The 21,729-nt window shown below is 50.9% G+C and overlaps 1 protein-coding gene across 6 annotated transcripts in view; it reads right to left on the bottom strand.

Annotated features, from left to right (window-relative positions):
* HIVEP3 (HIVEP zinc finger 3) overlaps positions 1–21,319 on the bottom strand; it is a 258,580-nt gene extending 237,261 nt beyond the window's left edge. For 4 of the 6 annotated variants that reach the window (XM_033080616.2, XM_033080617.2, XM_033080615.1 and 1 more), the window contains exon 1: positions 20,004–20,521. The gene's annotated coding sequence lies outside the window, so the exon portion shown is untranslated. Of the gene's footprint in view, positions 1–20,003; positions 20,522–21,248 lie in introns of those variants that run through there. The other 2 variants (XM_033080618.2, XM_033080620.2) reach the window with 2 other exon arrangements.
* Positions 21,320–21,729: the final 410 nt, after the last annotated feature.

Genomic DNA, 21,729 nt, shown 5'->3' with positions numbered 1-21,729 from the left:
GAGGAGGAGGGAGCCTGAGAGCCCCTGGCATGGTGGTGTCCCTGGAATATCCCTGGAAGTCAGGCTCTGGGAGCAGTGCTGGGGCCAAATCCTGGCATCAGGGAGGCCCTTCTCCCTCACCAACCAAAATCCCAACAGGCACTGACAGGGAAACGTGCTGCTAAAGCTCCTGGCTGGTGGCTGCAGCTGGAAAAATGCCAGGGAGGGATTTCCTTGAGGTTCAGAGCCCCAGATGTGCAGAGCTGGGGAAGGATAAGGATACCCAGATAGGATAAGGATACCCAGATAGGATAAGGATACCCAGATAGGATAAGGATATCCAGACAAGGGAAGGACATCCAGGCAGATGGAAAGGAGCTGCTCCCACGTGTGGAGGGAGAAATGCTCAGCCCCAAAATTAGAGCCACATGCCCTCAGCCAGGGATGAGCCTCCCACTTCCCAGCACATGGAAAACAGGGATTGCAAACAGCTCTGGCTTCTGCTCCCCCAGTGCCAGCTCAGCTTTGGTTCCTCAGGGGTTATCCCAAAAGAAAAGAGCAGGATTTGTGCACCCACCCAGGCTGTGAAAGGAGCCACTGATGGGTATCCAGGCAGGGAAAGTGGAATTAGGGCTGCAGATCCCAGCAATCCTACAGTGATTCCAGGGAAAAGACACCTGAGCCCAGCCCTGAGGGGAATTCTGCTCAGCAAGGGGAGGCACAACCGGGAGCCAAGGGAAACACGTGCGGGGAAAGCAGAGCCTGAGACAGCCTGAGACAGCCTCACCTGGGACAGCCACACTTGGGACAGCCTCACCTGAGCAGAGCCTGGCCCCATCCAGGACTGTCCCATGGGACTTTGGAGCAGGAATTTCCGTCAGTCCTGGCTGTGTCCTTCTCTCCCCAAATCCCTTCACTCCTTCCCGCTGTGTCCCCGAGCCTGGACCTGCTGCAGAGCCCCTGTGAGCCCCACCCTTGTGCCAGCAGGGCTGGGGATTCCTGACCTCCCTCTCTCAATCCCAAAAAATCCATTTGAAATCCCCTTGAAGAGATTGCTCTGGCAGATCCATCCTTATCCCAGTCTATCCCCTATCCCAAATCTCTGTTTCCCCATACCAACCATTCCAGCACCTGGTGAGAAGCTCCTGGGACTAAATCCAACCCCAAATCCTGCCAATACCTCCAACCAACCACTGGGACCCTCAGCTTTACCGATTTTCTGCCTTCAAACAACGCTGGCAGCAAACCCTGCCCATGATTTTAAAGACATCAAAGCTTCTTTGCTGATTTTTTGGGTGGTGAAATCTGAGCATGCACAATTCCTTGCCTGTACCCACACCCTGCAAACCAGAGAGCCCAGCACAAAAATAATTCAGCTTTTCCTAGAAGTGAACACATCCATGGAAATATTCAAGGCCAAGGTGGAGCAACCTGGTCTATGGAGGGTGTCCCAGATGGGCTTTAAGGTCCCTTCCAACCCAAACCATTTGGGATTTGATATGAAATGATGGGGAACACATAGCCAGGCACCCCCACAGCTGCGCTGAGAGAGCTGAGGCAGCAGTGGGTGCTCCAAAACCTTTGTAGGGAGGATGTGCAGGACAGGATCCCAACATTCCCAATCCAGGAGCTGTTCCAGCCATGGGAACACTCACTGTCACCTCTGCTCCCCTGCCCCGAAAGGAACCTGACTCATCCCACAGTCCCTGATGACAGAAGAGAACCCCAGCAGGCTCAAGGTCTCCATGCACCAGCACAGGCTGTGGGATGAGGAAACAAAACCCCAGAAAACATCTTACCCAACCTTCATCTCACCCAGCCTTCATCTCAGCATTCCCTCACTCCCACAGAATCATGGCATGGGAAGGGACCCACAGGGATGATCAATCCCAAACCAAACCCTGCCCAGACCCCCCAGCAATCCCCCCTGTCCATCCCTGGAGCTCTGGCAGCCTCGGGGCCGTGCCCATTCCCTGGGGAGCCTGGGCAGTGCCAGCACCCTCTGGGGGAGGGAAGAACCTTTCCCTGATCTGCAGCTGAGCCTGCCCTGGCCCAGGGGAAGGGGAAGGGGAAGGGAAGGAGCTGGGCAGCCCCTTGGAGATGGGATCAGCTGGTCCCTGCTGCTGCTCAGAGCCGGAGGAACCAAGGGCAGCTCTGCCCATCCCAGGGCCAGGATCGGAAGGAAAACAAAACCCCCGAACAGCCCGGCCTAAGCCAAGCACCCCTGGCACAGCCCCTCCTCAGCACCTCTGGTTTTATCCCGTGTTTTTACCCCGTATTTTTATCCCGTGTTTTTCCCCGCGGGTTGGTTTTTGCTGCAGCAAAGCGGAATTTTGGGGGTTTTGGGGCTGTCCCGTCCCGGGAAGGGTGCGGGATGTGCGGGAAGCCCCGGCAGGGCAGGAGCGCTCCCGGCCACACAAACCCCGCAAGGCTCCGCTCAAAGCGGCCGCTCCTGCCTGCAAATCGCAGCTCGGGGCGCCGAAAAATCAAAATATGAATTTTTTTCCAAGAGGAAAATGAGGACGGGAAAGGGGTTTTCCCGCAGGGTTGGTTTCTACCCCGAGTCCTGCGGAGCCTCGAGCCCCAAGATTCCAAAAAACCCCTCGGGCTCCAGCGCTGCCCCGTTTGCATCCCTGAAAAACCGGGAATTGCTGCCTGCTGTGGCAGGGAGGGGCAGCTCGCTCCAGAAAAACCCTGCAGAGAAGAGTTTTGGGGAGGCCTCGCTCAGGAGAGCAGCTCGGGGCAACTTGGAGGGAGGAGCAAGAAACTACATTTTAAAAAATTTAAAAAAAAATTAAAAAATATATAACTATATAAATATATATATAAATTATTAAAATAAATAAGCTATTATTAATAGAGTAAAATGAAAATATATTAAAACATATAAATATAAATATTTACATAAATATAAATACGAATCCCCACCTTTCAGCCACAACCACTTCTTGACCACCCCATGGGAATCTCCCTGTTACTCCCTCTTACCAACCAATATCTCTAAAAATACAGAATTTTTTGGATGTTGCAGTAAGAAATTCAAAATTTTGGTGCTTTCCTTTGTTCCTGACTTCTACTTCGTGTGGGAAAAAAATAAAAGTATTTTTTATTCTTTGTATAAATAAATAAATAACACATAATTCTTCTCTGGGGGATTGTCATCTCATGTGAAAAATGAGAAAAAATGATAAATTACACAGAAAAACACCTGGAGACATTAAATAACCTAAAGAAAAGGCTTTTTTCTTTTTACTATTTAATTTTTAAGTGCTGTTCTCCACCAGCAAACGCTGTCCCAAAGGAACAGCCGGGAGCTCAGTGAGGTACCAGGAATGCTGCAGAATTTTCAGGAATAAGCAGCAATATTTGGAGGATGTCCCAGCAGGGATGGAAAAGCAGGGGGAGATTATGAGAAAGATGCCCAGAAAATAAAAGTTTTAAAAGGAACATTTTTAATAAAAATCCACATAAAAAGCACATTTATGAGTGTGGATGAAAAACCTTTTACTGAGAATTGGAAGTTTCCAGGGAACTGAGCTATTTTTTTTTTTTTACTGTTCTCTAAGAAATGTCCTGACCAAACCCACGGGATTTTATTGTTCCCCTTTTCCATCCTGCTCCATCCTTCCTCACAATCCTATTTTTTGTTACCTTGTGACCTTTTCTTGTTTGTTTTAGGTTTTGGTTTTTTTTTCTTTTTTACCCATTCTGGCTCCTTGTTCCAGATTTATTTTCTGGGAGGAGCTTTCCTGGGAGCTCTGCTGCTTGGGGTGATCTGGGGATGTTCTGCTGCCCCACAGCCCAAAAACCTTTCCCAACTTTCTGGGGAGTCTGGAGGAACCTGGAGCGCCCAGGGAAGGAGGATGAGGAGTTTCACTCCTGAATCCTCGTGAATCCCCTCCCAAATCCACAACAAATCCACAAAAGATCCTCGCTGCCGGAGCCCTGGGGGTTTCCTGGCCCCTCCCAGCCCATCCAAAAATCCTGGATGGATTTGAGGGAGCTCCAAAGCTCCCTCCCCACACCCACAGCACCTCCATGACACTTTGGCTAGGATCTGGGAGCACATCCTAGAATATTCCCAGCTGGAAGGGACTCACTGGGATCTGGGAGCACATCCCAGAATATTCCCAGCTGGAAGGGACTCACTGGGATCTGGGAGCACATCCCAGAATATTCCAGATTCAAAAATATTTATAATCTATATAAAAATGCATTTACATATGAATATAAATTATCTAAAATATATTAAAAATATCTATAAATATAAAATTATATATAAAATAAGGTAATAAATATAAATAAATAAAATTAATAAATATAAAATTTTAATAAAACTATTTTATATTATTGTATGATTTCTATTTAAATATAAATAAATAATATAAATAAATAATATAAATAAATTCTGAGGTCACCAGGCAGCCCAAACAGGGCGATGCTGAGACTCCCTCAAGGACCTGGAACTCGTTTGTCCCACTGGAATTTACCTGTGGGAAGCTGCAATTCTGTCCCCCAGATTTCCAGCAGCCCAGGCTCTGTGCCCTTATCCTGAATTCTCCTGCAGCTCCCAGTCCTGCCGGGCACACCCTGAGTGGGGCAGGCTGGGCAGGACCTGTGGGGTCACTGCTGACACCTCCTGCTCCTGCTCCACCCAGAGCTCAGGATTGCACCCAGCACAGAATCAAATCTGCTTTAATTTGAAACAATTCAGGGATCCTGCATGGAATCACTGCTGCTGCTGTGCTTTGAAAGAACTGAGAGAAAGAGCCAAAAGGAATCTCCATTTCCTGGGGAATTTTCCCTGGAATTTCCTGGAGAAGATCCTGAACTCAGAACTCAAAGAAAGGGTTGAGGAGTTTGGGGGGCACAGGTTGAGCTCTGGGTGGGAGCCCAGGAGCTGCCAACCCTGGGGATGACAAAGGGACCTGGGCACAGCTGAGGGACACCAGGGACAGCCATGGCTCAGGAGGGACATCCCAGCCCTTGGAGCAGTGGCACTGTGGGATTTTAGGATTGTTTGTGGGGATGGGAGCAGTCAGGGGGGTGTTTTGGGGTCCCTCCCTGCAGGCACCAGCTCGGGGCTGTCCCTGTGTCACTGCCCTGGCAATAAATGGATTTATGGAATGAGGCTCCTGAGGCTCTGCCAGGGCAGAGCTGGGGGGGATCTGGTGAGGGTGGGGGGCACGAGGGACCTGTGGGGTCACTGGGAAGGGGATCAGCCCCAGCAGTGCCAGTCCCTGCTGCTGGCATGGGATGGACAAAGTGCTCCTGGATGGCCACACTGGGCAGGTTCCTTCCCTGTGACATCCATGGGGTCCCTGCTCTCCTCTGCTGCTGCTGCTCCATCTCCAGGGTGCAGGGACAGGAAGGGTCCCAGAGATCAGCATTGCATCCAGTGGCTCTGGAATGTCCCCAGGGAGGAGACTCCAGCCCCTCTCTGCTCTTCATTCAGGCCTCAGTCACTGGGAAGTTGTTCCTGCTGCTCCCAATCCAGCTGCATTTCAGGGATCCAGGACAGGACAGGGAGAGCCAGGAAGGGCCCGGGAGCGCAGCAGGCGCTGCCTTTTCCATGTGACATCCACGGCATCCCTGCTCTGCCTCTGCTGCTGCTGTTCCAGCTCCAGGTGGGGACAGGAGGGCTCCCAGCACAGGTGTCCTGCAGCCCCTGACCCATCCTCACCCTCAGCACCGGGGCTGGGCTGGGACAGCCGAGCGGTGCCAGACTGGGATGGCACCGGGAATGTGGCAGGGGGAGGGAAAAGCTCTTCCCTTTGTTCTTCTGTTAATACTGACTTGAGGAAATGTTTTCTTTCCTATTGCTCTCAGCACAGGGAATACAGGGGGGGAGAGATGAGAGGTGACAAAGGGGGCACCTGGAATTACAAAACCATGGAATGTGCTGGAATATCCACAGGGATCAGTGATCCAGCTGCTGGAGCCCAGCAATCCCCCCTGTCCATCCCTGGAGCTCTGGCAGCCTCGGGGCCGTGCCCATTCCCTGGGGAGCCTGGGCAGTGCCAGCACCCTCTGGGGGAGGGAAGAACCTTTCCCTGATCTCCAGCCTGAGCCTGCCCTGGCCCAGCTCCAGCCCTTCCCTGTCCCAGGGAGCAGAGATTGGAGCTGCAGATCCCTGAGCTCTGCCCTCAGTGTCCCCTCAGTCCCACCTTGCCCTCGTTACCCGCACCAGATTCACTATTTCTAACTTTGAGCCCCCCTCAGAGGCTCTGTGGAGCTCAGAGCTTCCAGCAAACCACGAGGAAAAACCCATAAAAATAACAAAGTTCAGCAAGAAGTCCTTTATCCAAAGAACTCGTGGTTCCTTGGAGGGAAAAGAAGCTCCAGTCCAGCCCCAAAAGTTCCAGTCCAGCCCCAAAAGTTCCTGTGCAGCCCCAAAATCTCCAGACCAGCCCCAAACCCAGCTCAGGGGCAAAAGGACAAAGCCCAGCTGTGCCCACACCCCAAAAATCTGAGCAGAGCAAGGCTGGAGGTGCAGACCCAGCCCTGCAGGGCCAAACCCAGTCCTGGCACAGCTTGGGAAAATCAGAGAGAAAGGAAAGAAAATCAAACTGAGAAAGGTGCTCTGTTCCCTGCCCTGGCCCAGCCGGGCTTTACATTCCCAGGAAACTTCATCCTGAGCCCCTTGGGATGTTCCAGGAAAGGAAAGGAACTTTGTTAATGAGTTAATTAATGAGAGAGATGCACCCTGCTCAAGGAGCCTGCATTGGAATTTCCAGCTCCCAGCTATTTATTCATTGACTTCTGAAATAAAAATAGCTGTTTTGTAAAATCCCAGGTTTTTCCAACAGATATTTCCACAGGTACCACTCAGGTTTCTTGCTCTAAATGTGATAAAATCTCAAAGACTTCAGAGCTTGGCAGGAAGGAAAGTAATTCCCTCCAAAGGAGCACTCACCTGCGATGTTATGAATAACAAATTCATTTATCAGGGGATTAAAACTCAGGAGCCCAGAACTCATTAACAGCTGCACAGAGAATAACCCAAGGGAGGGCTCCAACACCTGGCCTGGGAATCTGAAAATGAAACTGCGAATTTCCCCTCAGTTTTCCAACTTTCCTTGCAAATTCAAACAGTTAAAATCCTAAAATTCTGTTTCCATGGGATGTCAGAGATCCGTGTCTGTTCCAGGGATACACAGGATAGATGGGAAGGAGAAGTTGCCAGTGGATGGAGATTCCAGCCCTGCTCCAGGTCAGCCCTTCCCAGGAACTGCCCCATGTTCCCACCCATCCATGCATGTCCATCCATCCCCAGCATCATGGGCAGCAGAGGAGGGGGAATTCTGTCTCTCTGCTCCACTCAGGTGATTCCCCACCTGCAGAGCTCAGAATTCCAACATCAGCAGCACCTGGAGCTGCTGCAGAGAGCCCAGAGGGATCCAGGGAGCTGCTGCAGGGCTGGAGCCCCTCTGGAGCCAGGCTGGGAGAGCTGGGGGTGCTCCCTGGAGAGGAGAAGGCTCCAGGCAGAGCTCAGAGCCCCTTGCAGGGCCTGAAGGGGCTCCAGGAGAGCTGCAGAGGGACTGGGGACAAGGCAGGGAGGGACAGGACCCAGGGAATGGCTCCCACTGCCACAGGGCAGGGCTGGATGGGATCTTGGCAAGGAATTGTTCCCTGGCAGGGTGGGCAGGGGCTGCCATGGAATTGCCAGAGCAGCTGTGGCTGCCCCTGGATCCCTGGCAGTGCCCAAGGCCAGGCTGGACATTGGGGCTGGGAGCACCTGGGACAGTGGGAGGTGTCCCAAGGATGGAATGGGATGAGCTTTAAAGTCTCTTCAATCCCAAACCTTTTTATATTTCTATGATTTTCACCTCCTGTTCACCTGGGTCTGTCCCGACACAGGAACAGAGCAGAGATCTTCCGCTTAATTCTGGATTTTAGGCACCACCTCAAAGCCCTCTTGCTCCAGCATCAATTCCCTCTTTCAGGGTGCTCCCAATAAACAGAAATCTCACAGCACCAAAACCAGGAGTGGGACTGGAGGAAAATCCCAGCCCAGGCTGGTTCTGTGCCCCAAGAGCTGTGTTTGGGTGAGGGGGAGCAGGAATGTCCAGGGGATAAATCCCATCCCAGAGTCCAGCAGGAACTCCCAAGGGATAAATCCCATCCCAGACTCCAAATCCCACCCCAGATTTTAGCAGCAGGGAAGTCCTGAGCTCCTTTTCCCAGATGAGGAATTCCAAGTGGAAATTTTTCCTGATGGGGATTTTATGTCCTGGAGAAAATATTCCAGGGGCTGCTGCTCTGCCAGCTCCCAGAAAATGCTTCTGTGGAAACAACTTGGCTCTCCAGGTGAGTGAAACTCTTGATTTAATTCAGGAATAGCCCAAACTCTTCAAATCTCTGAGCCTGAATTAATCCTGATTTTCCATCTCTGAAAAATGGAAGGATCAGATCCCACACAGACACCAGGAGGATGTGGAATGAGGAGAGGGCAGAAACCCCCTCAGATTTTGGACTCCATCCCCCATTTATTCCCATTTTTAACGAGGTTTGATTAAGACTCCACATTGAAGGTGGGTTTTTCAAAGCTCTAAAAGTGATTGAGGAGAATCCAGACTGCACAGGGCAGCCCAGGCACTGAAAATCTTCACCTGCTGGAACAAAACCCTTTTCCTGCAAATCAGCTGTGGATTTATCCCAAATAACCCAAGGTGTTCAGGAATTACAGATGATCCTGAGCTGAGCATCAGGGCAGGGTTAAGGTCGCAAATTTGGATTTTCCTGCCATGTTTGCAGTCAAATATCCAAAGTGTAAAAAAAAAAATCCCAACATTTCCTGATTTTCTGTCTCCCAGCCAATGGTTGGGCAGAGTCACCCAGTGGTGACACCAAAATCACCCAAATCAAATAATCAACCAAATCTGGCCAAATTCTCCCTTAAAGCTGCAGATCTCTTTAAGGTATTTAAGATAATCTAAGTCTTTATATTGGCACAAGCTGTTTAAAATTATCTCAGGCTTTAGCTGGGTTTAAGCTGCTTATGCAGCTTTAAGGGTTTTAAAAGGGTTTAGCCTTGGAAAAACCCATTTCCCAAAAAGCAGAGTGGGGTTGTTAGGTGGGAGCTTGGCTCTGCCATTTAGTGGGGTTTGGAACAGGGAAAAACATCCAGGAGTCAAATATTCTACTACAAGTCAAAATTAGTTAGGATCAAGGTACAAATACTGAGTTTAGAGAGGATTTGGGATGGCCTAAGTGGGAGAGGAGTGGCAGGACAAAGGTAAAACACCAAGAAAGGAATCCCATAAAAACAAAAGACTCGAAAACTTTATCCAACAATTCCACCTTGTTAAGAAAAAGAAGCCAAAAATGCAGTACATAAACCCAAGAAATACCAAATAAATCCCATCCCAGAGTCTAGCAGGAACTCCCCAGGGGTAAAAATCCCAAAAGAAATTCTGCTTTCCTCTCCTCCTTCCCACTTCTTTTTATCCCCAAAACACAGCATCACTTCTTGTCCATTTTTTAAGGATTCCAGCCTGAAGTGGGGATCTGAAATTCAAGGTGGTGCTGGAAAAGCTCAAACTAGACCCCACTAATGACAATGGCAATCCTTGAACAAAACTTCCCTTTTCCAGGGGTTCCTGGAGCAGAAAAGGGCCAGGAAGGCTCTTCCAGGATGGATTTTTTGCCAGGACCACGCACAAACCCCCTGCTGAGCTGCAGAGTTCAGAGATCCAAGAGGATTTTGATTTTTTGAGCCCTTCCTGGCAGTTCCAAACACCCCCCAAGACCCCAGGGCACATTTTCCCAGGATTTCTGTGCTCTGGGTCCTGCTCCAGCCCTGTGGGACACAGAGAGGGGGGTGTGACCCTGGAATGTCAGATGTGACCCTGCAAGGGAGGTTTGGAGTCCCCATCCCTGGAAGTGTCCAAGGAACACCAGAATGTGGCTCTGGGCTGGTGACAAGGTGGGCAGTGATTGTCCTGGGGGGCTTTTCCAACCTCAGTGATCCCAAAATTCCCTCCTAGGGAGCTGCTGGGGCAAAACCCAAAGCTGTGATCCCACTCCTCCTGTGGGACAGGACAAAGCTGGAGTCCCAGAGCAGGGGCAGAGTCACCTGAATTCCCATCCCAAAACACTGGGAAATCAGTGGCTGTGGGTTACACCTTTTATTAACAGTGGCAACACCACATTTATTTCCTTTTATCTCTTCAGAACACTGAAATTGCCAGCTTCCCCAGGGAGGGAATTGTCCCATTCCTCCCTCCTTGAACTTCCATCCCTCCCTCCCTGAATTTCCATCCCCAAACACTGCAAAATCAGGGAAACTGAGGGCTGAGTGCTCACCTTTTATCGATACTGAAAACACCCCATTTAATTCCCTTTAGCCCTTAAATTTCCACCACAATTTCCAGCTTTCCTGGGGAGGGAATGGTCCCATCCCTCCCTCCCTGAATTTCCATCTCTCCCTCCCTCCCTCCTTGAGTTTCCATCCCAAAACACTGCAAAATCAGGGCAACTGTCCTGGTTGATGGTTCACCTTTTATCAATACATTTAATTCCTTTCAGCCCTTAGAGCACCACAGTTCCCAGTTTCCCTGAGAAGGGACATCCCTCCCTCCCTGAATTTCCATCCCTCCCCTAATTTCCATCCCAAAACCCTGGAAAAATCAGAGAAGCGCTCCTGACTGATGGTTCACCTTTTAAAACACATTTAATTCCCTTTAGCCCTTAGAGCCCCGAAATTTCCAGCTTCCCTGGGGAAGGGACGGTCCCAATCCCTCCCCGCTCCCACCCTGCAGCAAACGGATGCAAACTGGGACAAAGAACCTTTTTTCCCCTTTTTTTGGGCACTCAGCGAAGGCAGAGCCCCGCTCCGCTCTCATTTACACAAAGATAAAGGCAGCGCATCTGGCCGTGTGGCAGAAGTCTTTAATTACACGCCGGAGCTTATCTTAAATATCTATTTATTGCCACGAGATTGCAGCTTCTCCGATCAACAGCCCGCAGACAAAGGGGGGCTGTGATTGCACATTCAACCTCCAGCTCTTATTCCCACTCTGGAATGCTCCACTTCAAAACTTTCTGGGATATTCACATCCTCTCCCCCCTGCTCCACCTTTGCTCCCGACCACCGAGCTCATTTTAGGGTTTTTCAGCCAGGAAAATTGGTCCATAATGAAGATTTTAATGCTTTTTTTTAATGCTAAAATGTAATTTTGAGCCAGAGCTGGGCTCCTGCAGACAGCTCAAGGCCCTGAGCAGTTTTCCAGTGGCAAAATCCAAACGGATTGGGGAAAAAAAATGGATAAACATGGACAGAAATAACAACAGGAGCAACAGGAACCTGTTATGGGCAGGGAGAAAATCACCCTTGGAATTTTCAGTTTTGTTCAGAACAGGGATGGGTTCAGGCCTTAAAATGCTCTCAGATCCCAAAAGAAAGCTCAGGACAGTGATGGATATGGGGCAGCTCTTATTCCCACTCCAGAATGCTCCACTTCAAACTTTCCGGGTTATTCCCATCCTCTCCCCCCTCCTCCACGTTTGCTCCCGAGTCCATTTCAGGATTTTTCAGCCAGGAAAGTTGGTCCATAATGAGGATTTTTAGCCTAAAATGCAGATTTGACCCAGCACTGGGCTCCTGCAGACAGCACCAGGCCCTGAGCAGCTTCTCCAGCAACAAAATCCAAATGGATTAGGAAAAAAAAAAGGATAAACACAGACAGAAATAACAACAGGAACCTGTTATGGGCAGGGAGGTGGGAAAATCACCCTTGGAATTTTCAATATTTTTCAGAACAGGCAACTCAGGGACAGGTTCAGGCCTTAAAATGCACTCAGATCCCAAATGAAATCTTGGGATAAGGATGGATATGGGATGATTGCAGCTTCCTTGCATTCCTCCTGATCGAAATATCACCCTAAGATTTGGAAAACCTTCCCAAGGGGTGACATCCCACCAGGAGCCAGTGCTGGGAAGGACTCAGGAGGGACCAGCATCCCAAAATTCCTGTGGCAAAAGGAAAATCAGCCCTGCCAGGTGCAGGCCTCCCATTCCCACAGCCTATTTTTTTTTTTCTTTATTTATTTTTTTTGTGCAGCTTTATCCCAACTTGCTGCATTCCTGATCCATGGACAGGTGAGTTTCCATATTCTGGGATATTCTGGGAGTTCAGTCACGTTCTGCTCCTCCCCAGGTGAGTTCTCCTTTGAGCACTGGGGTTATTCCCATTTTCCTAAAGGCCTGTTATTCCCATCCTCCATCCTTGGGATGCTGGAATCAGAGCATGGAATTACAAGAGGAGGGAAAGGAGCTGTTCCTGCAGCCCCTCATGAGCATAAACCCCACAGAACTGGCATTTGCAGCTCTGGAGTCACAGAAACCCCACAGAAACCCCACAGAAATCCCACAGAAGTGACATTTGCAGCCCTGGTGCCATACAAATCCCACAGAAACCCCACTCAAATGGCATTTCCTGTTCTAGAACCCCACAAACCTCACACAAACCCCACAAAAGTGGCTTTTCCTACCCTGGTGCCACATAAACCTCACACAAGCAGCATTTGCAGCCCTGGTCCTACACAAACTCCACTAAAGTGGCATTTACAGCTCTAGGGTCACACAGACTCCACAGAACTGGGGTTTGCAGCCCTGGTGCCACACAAATCCCACACAAACCCCACAAAAAACCCACAGAAATGGCATTTCCTGTTCTAGTCCCACACAAACCCCACACAAGTGGCATTTCCTGCTCTAGAACCCCACAAACTCCACAAAACTGGGGTTTGCAGCTCTGATGCCACACAAATGGCATTTCCTGATCTAGTCCCACACAAACCCCACACAAATGGCATTTCTTGTTCTAGGCCCACACAAACCCCACAGAAACCCCATAGAAATGGCATTTCCTGATCTAGTCCCACACAAATGGCATTTCTTGTTTTAGTCCCACACAACCCCACAGAAACCCCAGAGAAACCCCAGAGAAGTGGAATTTGCAGCCCTGGTCCCACACAAACCCCACACAAATTGCATTTCTTGTTCTAGGCCCACACAAACGGCATTTTCTGTTCTAGGCCCACACAAACCCCCCACAAACCCCACACAAATGGCATTTCTTGTTCTAGTACCCCACAAACCCCATAGAAATGGCATTTCCTGATCTAGTCCCACAGAAACCCCAGAGAAGTAGAATTTGCAGCCCTGGTCCCACACAAACCCCACACAAATTGCATTTCTTGTTCTAGGCCCACACAAACCCCACACAAATGGCATTTCTTGTTCTAGTCCCCCACAAACCCCATACAAATGGCATTTCCTGATCTAGTCCCACAGAAACCCCAGAGAAGTGGAATTTGCAGCCCTGGTCCCACACAAACCCCACACAAACCCCACAGAAATGTCATTTCTTGTCCTGGTCCCACACAAACCCCACACAAATTGCATTTCTTGTTCTAGGCCCACACAAACCCCACACAAACCCCACACAAACGGTATTTCCTGTCCTGGTCCCACACAAACCCCACACAAATGTCATTTCTTGTCCTGGTCCCAAACAACCCCACAGAAACCCCCCAGGCTGGCCCTTGCTGAGCTGCCAGGCAGGAACAGCCAAGGGACATTTTTGCCTCACAGCCAGAACAGAACCAACCCTCTTTGTTTGGGGTTTCCAAAACCTCCCCTCACGTCCCAGCGAGCACAGAGACCTCGGCAGCATCCCCTGGGAATTGTGTCCCTGGATTCTCTTCAGGGACAGGGGAACAAAAATAATTCTTGTTCTGCAATTTAGGAACAAAACTTCCCATAGGATTTTTTGCTTCCAGGTCCTCCTGACTCCCTAAAGCCACATTAAATCCCACAGATGGGTCCAGCACAATTAGCAGTGAAATAATGTCATTTTTGCCTCAGCTGAGAAGAATCTTTTGCTCTCACCATCAACAAAACAGGTTCAACACCCCAAAAATCCCAATTTATTTGGCTTCAAAAGCAGTATCTTTATAAATACTGGATTTAATTGTTTAAATCTGCAGGTCTTGCTCTTCTGACCTCCCATGCCCCTCAGAGCCCATTTGGTCTGATCTCTAAATATTTCCTTTCCCTCCCCTTCACTTGCCAGGTACCAGATTTTTTGTTTTTCCCTGCACAGAATTCCTCTCCAGTTAATTAATCCAGGTTATAATCAATCAAATGTCACCATGTGGTTTTGGGGACATTCCTGCTGCACAGGAGAATCCCTTTTTTGCCCCAAATTGCCTGCAGCAAGGAGGGGTTTGTTTTGGTTTTTTTTCAGGAAAAATCTGACCAAACTGCTTTGGAACAACCCTTCAAAACAAAACAAGTTGTTTGTCTCGGCAATTTGCACTCTCCCATGAAATTCCTTCTGATGCCAGAAGTACAGGAAACAAAAAAAAAAAATTCAAAATATGAGCCCAAGCTCCCAAATCTGGGGTGAGATGAATATCCCTGCAAATGCTGGGACTCTGAAAAGCAACACAAAGGCAGGTAAAGGACGAGATGAGGGGTGAGGATAAATTTATTTTCATGGATTGAAACACAAAGGGGAATTGGCTGGGGAGGACTGAAAACACCTTTGGAATTCAGGGGGATGGACGGGGGTACAGGGATGGGGATGGTGCAGCTGAGCCTTTCCCAAGAACCTGCTCTTTTGCACATAAAATTCCATCTAAAATCCAATTTTGGTTATTCCAAATGTCCTGGACTTTTTGTTTTCCAATCCATCCACCAGGAACAAATCCATCCAGGAGCACCCACTGGGATTATAAAATCTGCTTTAGCTCTCAAGGCAGCTAAAAGAGCAGGAGAGAAGTTTCGTTTGGATCTGAGGCACTTCTCCAAGGCCTCTGAGCTCACCCCTGACATCACCACAAGTTTTTCTCATCCCTCCTTCACTCACTGATCAATTCTGAGCATCCCTGGTTACATCAGGGTTTGCTCACTGCTGGTTCCTGCAGCCCCCAAATCCCATCCCTGGGCCAGCAGCAGCCCTGACCCTTCCCCCAGGGAGGCAGGAGATGATCCAGCCATCCTTGGGCATCTCCTGCCCTGGATTTTATTGTCCCAGCTCCCTCAAGGTCCCACAAGAGCTGCCAGGGTGGCACAGAGAAGCCAGGGAGAGACAGATTGTGCAGCACTGAAATCTGGGCTGCTCCAGGACTGGGAAATCCACTGGAAGGGCTGGAATGCCATGGGATCCTCCTGTGGGATCCTCCTGGGGCAGGAGATGATCCAGCCATCCACGGGCATCTCCTCCCCTGTATTTTATTGTCCCATCTCCTTCCCAAGCTGCTGGAATGGCAGAGGAGATGCTGGTGAGGAACAAATTGTGCAGCACTGAAATCTTGGCTGCTCCAGGGGTAGGAAATCCACTGGAAGGGCTGGAATCCCACGGGATCCTCCTCTCCCAGCTGCAGGGAGTGAGGCCAGGGCCTGGTGGGACACAGCAGCACGTCCAGGCTGGGACCAGCTCCTGGGGACCATCCCAGCAGCAATTCCTGGGGCTCCCTGGGGATCCAAGAGCATTCTGAGAGCCCAGAGTGTCCCAGCCTGGTTAAATGATGCCATAATTCCATTCCAGGTGTGACATTGCCCCTGAAACAGCCCCAGCACCCACAGCCCTGGGGCTTCTCAAACTTCATTTTGCTCTTCAGCAAAATGTGCATTTTCCAGAGCCTACCCAGAAAATAATGATCTAAAATAGAAAAACAGCCCCAAAACCCCAGCGAGTGCTGCTGTCTGCAATTGGGGCTTAGAGTCAGAACTTATTATTTGTATTTTCAATCTGCCAGGGACTCCCACTGAGAGCTCGGCCAGGAGGCTCCCCCTCCCTCCCTCCTGCCCCTTTCCCACACAGGAGGAGAAGTAAAGACTCAGAAAGGTTAAAAAGGAACAAAAAAGGAACAAAAAAGGCCACGTTGGTCCCCCCCGCCACAGCACCGAGAGCAAATCCCTGACTTAGGGAGCTGCAACGTTTCCATTCTTGGCATGAAAAAGTTTCAGAGCTTTTTAAAGAACTAAAGGGAGAGATGTGGCCTGTAGATCTCAACAGCCCTGCCACAGGAAGGGCAGGAATGTGGTGAAAATGGGTGAATATGGGTCAGGAACAGGGGTAAATATAGGTCAGGAATGAGTGAAAATGGGTAAATATGGATCAGGAATAATGGTAAAAATGGGTCAGGAATAGGGGTAAAAATGGGGAAATATGCATAAAGAATATGGGTAAATATGGGAAAGTATGGGTCAAGAATATGGAAAAAATGGGTAAATATGGGTCCAAAATATGGGTCAGGAATATGGGTCCAAAGTATGGCTAAATATGGGTCAAGCATAAAATATGGGTCCAAAATATGGATCCAAATTATGACTAAATATGGGTAGCAAGCACCAGCCCTCTGAGATATTTTGGAAGATCCTCTTCAGGTATCACCACACATTTTTAAACAGGAAAATAAATCAGGGGAGCTGGGATCACCATTCCCATATTATCCCATGTTATTCCTGTGCTGTCCCACACTATTCCCTTGTTATCCCACACTATTCTTGTGCTGTCTCACATTATTCCCATATTATACCACATTATTCCCATGCCATCCCACATTATTCCCACATTGTCCCACATTATCCATCTGCCTGAACTGAGCCAGCAGGGATTGAGCTGGACATGGAGAAAAGAGAGGTTTTGAACCCCAAACTAATCCAGAGTTGTTTGTGCTCCCACCAGCACCAGGCAGATTCCCCCACTGCTGGCCCTATAAAAATGAGGGGTTTAGGTCAACAGGGAGTTTCTGTTCTCATGGCACCCATCCCTCCCTCACCAGCTCCACATCCTGAACAGAGAGAAAGTTTCAGGAATTCTATCCAGGTGGAAATCCAGAACTAAAGTGCACCTGAGGAGGAGGAGGAGGAGACCTTTCAGTGCTCTGACCCCAGCTCCTCCAGGGCTCCATAAAACTCTCTGGCCCATCAGCAGCTCTCTGAATTGCCAGCAAGCTCCCCATTCCCATGGAACTGCCCCAGCCATTCCCAGGAACAGCCAAGATGCTGAGGAGCCGTCTGGAGGCCCTGGCCTGGTGTGTTGTGTGTGTTTACAGGAGTTTTATGACTGTTTCAAGGAAAATAATGACCAGAATGCTTTCCACTGCCAGATGATCTGGCCTGCAGTGCCTGGGACAAAAACTGTTTTATTTCTCTTTCTCAAGGGGGGGGTGAAATTATAAAAAAATCATGTGGATCCAGCGCCACAAATTCCCACTGGTCCTCAAAGTTTTGCAGAGGCTTCAGAGAAGCTCCAGGCAGAGCCCAGGTGCCACCACCTCTGCTGAGAAGATCCCTGGGGCAAAACCAGCTTCCTTTCCCTTTATCAGGAGGGGTAAAATTATAAAAATCATAAAGATACAGGGCCAGCAATTCCCACTGATCCCTAAGGTTTTACAGAGACCTCAGAGCAGATCCTGGTGGGGTTCATGTGCCACCACCTCTGCTGAGAAGAACCCTGGGGCAAAACCAGCTTCCTTTCTCAGGAGGGGTGAAATTATAAAAATCATAAAGATGCAGGGCCAGCAATTCCCACTGATCCCCAAGGTTTTGCAGAGGCCTCAGAGCCACTCCTGGCAGGGCTCAGGTGCCACCACCTGCGCTGAGAAGAGCCCTGGGACAAACACCACTGTCCTGCCCGAGTGGCTGGCTCAGGGTTTGGGTTGTGCATGAAGGTGTTTGTGGCCCCAGAGGCAGCACAGAAACCAAAACTTGATATAGGAGATGCTTTAATAGGAAAGACACCACCTTCCATAGAGGAAATACCACTTCCCTTAGGGGAAGCATCAACTTCCATAGGAGAATGACCACCTTAAATAGGGGAAACACCACCTTCCATAGGGGAAATACCATCTTCCATAGGGGAAACACCACCTTTTATAGCAGAAACGTCTCCATGGGAGAAATACCTCCTTCCATAGGGAAAACACCACCTTTCATAGGTAAAATACCAGCTTCCATAGGGAAAATGCCAACCTCTGTAGGGGAAACACCAACTTCCATAGGGAAAACATCTGCATAGGAGAAACACCACCTTCTAAGGGGAAATATCTCCTTAGGGAAAACACCACCTTCCATAGGGGAAACATCCCCATAAGAAGAGCACCTTCCCATCCTCTCCCCCCTCAGTCACCCCTCTCTCGGGTTTCTTGGTAGGTTTCTCACCCCAAACATTTCCCTGAGCAGAGCGAGTGCCGGCCGTGGGGAGGAGCAGCACATGGCACAGTCAGGACAGATCCGAGCGCTCCGGCTGAGCCACAGGGGGAGGGAATAAATCCAGACCCCCCCCCGCCGTGCTCTGTTACAGCTCAGAGAATTTGCAATCTCCACAAGAAAAAAAAAAATTAAGTAGCACTGGGCAAACGCCGTTACTGGCACGGTGAGAAATGAATCCTGCAGGAGCTCCAGCTGCCTCGGCACATGGAACACGAGGGTTTGGGAAAATCCATATTCTCACATCCCAAAGCCCGAGGCTGGGGCTTTCCAGCAGCCACCAGCACCTGGATTTGTTTTTCAGAGCAGCAGGGCAGGGGACACGAGGTGCTGCCGGCCCTCACCCAGCACAAACCAGGAGCAGAGCAATATTCCCAGCCTGCTGCCTCCAGAACACATTTTAATCCTATTTTCCTGCACACACACCCCATATCAAATTCTTAATTAAAAATCATCTGCTTTTTGAATGAGGGAGGGATGCACAGACCAGGCTGCACACTGAGTTTTGGGTACTTTTCCTCCATCAGGTCAGACATTCCCAAGTTCTCTCTGGAGGAAGCCTCGAGGGGCTGTTTACATAAAATAAATATTTTGTTTCACGTGCTGCCCACCCTCAGCTCACACAACTCATCGGGGGAAACTTTTCTTGCAGATCCTTTCCTGAATGCTCAGGCAAAACCCCTCCAAATACCCTGCGTGCACAGCCAGAGCAGAAATATGTAACACTTGAACACGCCGAAATATAAACACAAACTTCCAGACAAAGGGCTAATCCCTGCCCCCGGAGGCTCCCACAGCCAGAGGAGCTGGATCATCCCAAGGAGGGCTGGATTTGGCCCTTGGAGAGGCCACTGCAGTCCCTGCTGCAAGCCCGGGCTTGGGAACACGGCACAAAACCCGGCCAGAGCCGCGGGCAGGTACCGCAAGGGGCTGCGGATGCCTCCACCTGCCTCCAACACCGGGAAAAACTCGGGCTTCCCAAAGGACAAACCTCGCAGGCTGATCCCCGAACGCCACAGCCAAATAAAACCGACCAGGAGGAGAAAAAAAAACCCCAACCCCAGCGCTTTGTGCGGGGATCCAGCCACCAGCAGGGAACCAGCCTCGCAATCTTATTTTATTTTTTTAATTGGAGCGTTTCTCTCCCTGTAGCATCAGGGAGCAGCCGCGGGCAGCGGGAAGGGAAGCGATGGAAGCGGCGCAGGCCCCGGGCTCGGTGCCGCCGGGGCCCCGGGAGGACGCGGCTGGCCCCGGAGCAACACGTCCCCGAGCCCGTGTCCCTCCGCACGCCCCTGGCCGGCTGGCACGTCCCTGTCACACCCCGCGATCGCCTCCCACCGCCCCCAGCGCTGCCTCCCACCAGCCAGCGCCAATTCATCGCCTCCTCCTCCTCCTCCTCCTCCCCGCACGGTGGGAGAAAATGAAGTTGCTGTCAAGCGACGATAAATTCATGCGACAGCCAGGGCTAATTAAGCGGCAAAGTAGCTGCGAGCGTGGCGGGGCCACGGCTCCGGGCTGGGCTCGGTGACAGCGCCGGGCTCGCCGCGGGCTCGGGGCGCTCGCCCAGCGCGGTGGCCGCGGCCACCCCCGGTGGGGACGCGGGGACACGGGCTGGGGACGCCGAGCTGGCACCTTTGGGGAGGAAAAATGGAATCTGGCCGGCCGGCTGGGCACCCGCAGCGAGCCAGGGAGGGAGGGAAGGAAGGAAGGGCGAGAAAAAATCCCAAAGATCCACGCAGAGAACAACAGCAAAAAAAAAAAAAAAAAAAAAAGCGACAAAAGCCCCCGTGCCTACCTTTGCCGGGGGCCAGCGGGCAGATCCCGGAGCGGTTCGGGTCGGTGGCTGTTCCCTTCTTTATGAAATGTTCGGCTCAGCCGGTGCTATTTGCATTCTTTCATTAGCACCTGTTTCAAGTAAGGAAGGAGAAAGCTCATTGCGAGATCAGCTTCCTCTCCGAATAAATTATTTAAAAATTAAAAAAAAAAATAAAGAGAGATGCACGCTGCCAAATAATAATAACGCTAATAAAAATCAAAAAAATACCACATGGATATTAAAGCCCAAAGTAGGCAGTTTAATAATGGGAGGTCTTGCAGGTTGTGAGCATGCTCCAGCCGGAACAAATCCTTCCTCTGTTATTCCTCTGAATAAAAATAAACCACGATCAAGAAACCCAAACGGAAGCTTCCTCCTAGAATCCCTGCTGCTGAAAAATATGTAATAAATTCAGCCCGAAGACGCAGACTCTAATCAGCAGCTGTTTTCTGGATCCAAAGCCAGCCAAAGCCTCTCTTGTCTTTTCCCACTATGAGTCGAGGCCTTTTTGAAAAGGGTTTTAACCTTTTAAAGACACAGCGCACCAATTATCACTTCTGGAGGACTGTCACTCACGGCGCAGGGAAATTAATAAAGCGGCAGCGGTGGCACAGTCGGAGCACGGGGAGGTGTGGTTTGCCCTCCCAGGGTTGCCTCGGGAATATTATTGTATGATTATTATTTTTAATCGGACCCCCTCCCCTTCGGGGAAATAATAATAATAATAAAGTGCGAACTCGCCAGCCGGCTCTGGGATAAATGCAAAGTCATTATAAAACGGAGCAGCTGCTGGATGCCATTCCCGGAGTTCTGCCGTGGCTCCTTAGTGGGGTTAAATTTGTTGCGAGTGAATTTTTCGGGATTAACAGTTTCCAGCCCGGCCGGAGCTGGGAGAGGGTTAACGCCAGGCACAGAGCAGCTCTGTCAAGTGCTTCCCATCAAACTGAGGACCGGGCTGCGAAGTTTGAACCGAGCAGCTCTGGCACAGCAGCACCGCGTCCTTCCAGGGCTGGCATTCCGGGTTTTTAGCAAACCCGACCAAACCTCCCCCAGAGCAGCTCAGCCCTCCGCTAAGCAGCGCCGGTGGCCCCGCGTGTGGCACAGTTCGCCGGGGACAGCGCCGAGCCACCAGCTCTGGGTGGGGGACAGGACACATCCCCCCAAAGCCGTCCCCAGGCCCCAGGGCAGCGTCCCCCGGCCGTGGTGCCACCGTGCCCGGCCCACCTGGGTGGCGGTGGCATCCTCCTGGTCAGTGCTCGGGGCCATCCCGGGGTGCTGCGGCTCCTCCGGCCGCGCTCGCCTCCGGCCAGGCTGTGCGCAGTCCCCGGCATGCGAGCCGGGGCTCTCCCGCCCTCTCCCCCCCACCTCCTCCTCCTCCTCCTGCTGAAAATCATCATATTTCATGTGTGGCTGCTCCAGCCCCGCCAATTGGCTGGGCACTCGCAGGCGGAAATGTCAGCAGCAGCCCAGCATCGCTGCCCGGCCGCGGCCGCCCCGTGCCCCCGGGACCACCGGGACCACCGGGACCACCGGGACCAGCGGCTGCCAGCCCCGCCGGGGGCACGGGGCGCGGGGCCGGCCCTGCGAGTGCGGGGAGAAGGGATTTGGGTGCTCGCTGAGGGTTTCTGCCCCTCCGGCTCGGCTCCGGAGGGATGGAGCTGCCAGCAGCTTGACCTTGAGCCGCGCGGGTGCGGTGGCAGCCGGC

The sequence above is a fragment of the Catharus ustulatus genome, chromosome 26 (assembly GCF_009819885.2).
Source record: "Catharus ustulatus isolate bCatUst1 chromosome 26, bCatUst1.pri.v2, whole genome shotgun sequence".
Lineage (NCBI taxonomy): Eukaryota > Metazoa > Chordata > Aves > Passeriformes > Turdidae > Catharus > Catharus ustulatus.
This window is presented reverse-complemented; position numbering and strand designations above follow the sequence as displayed.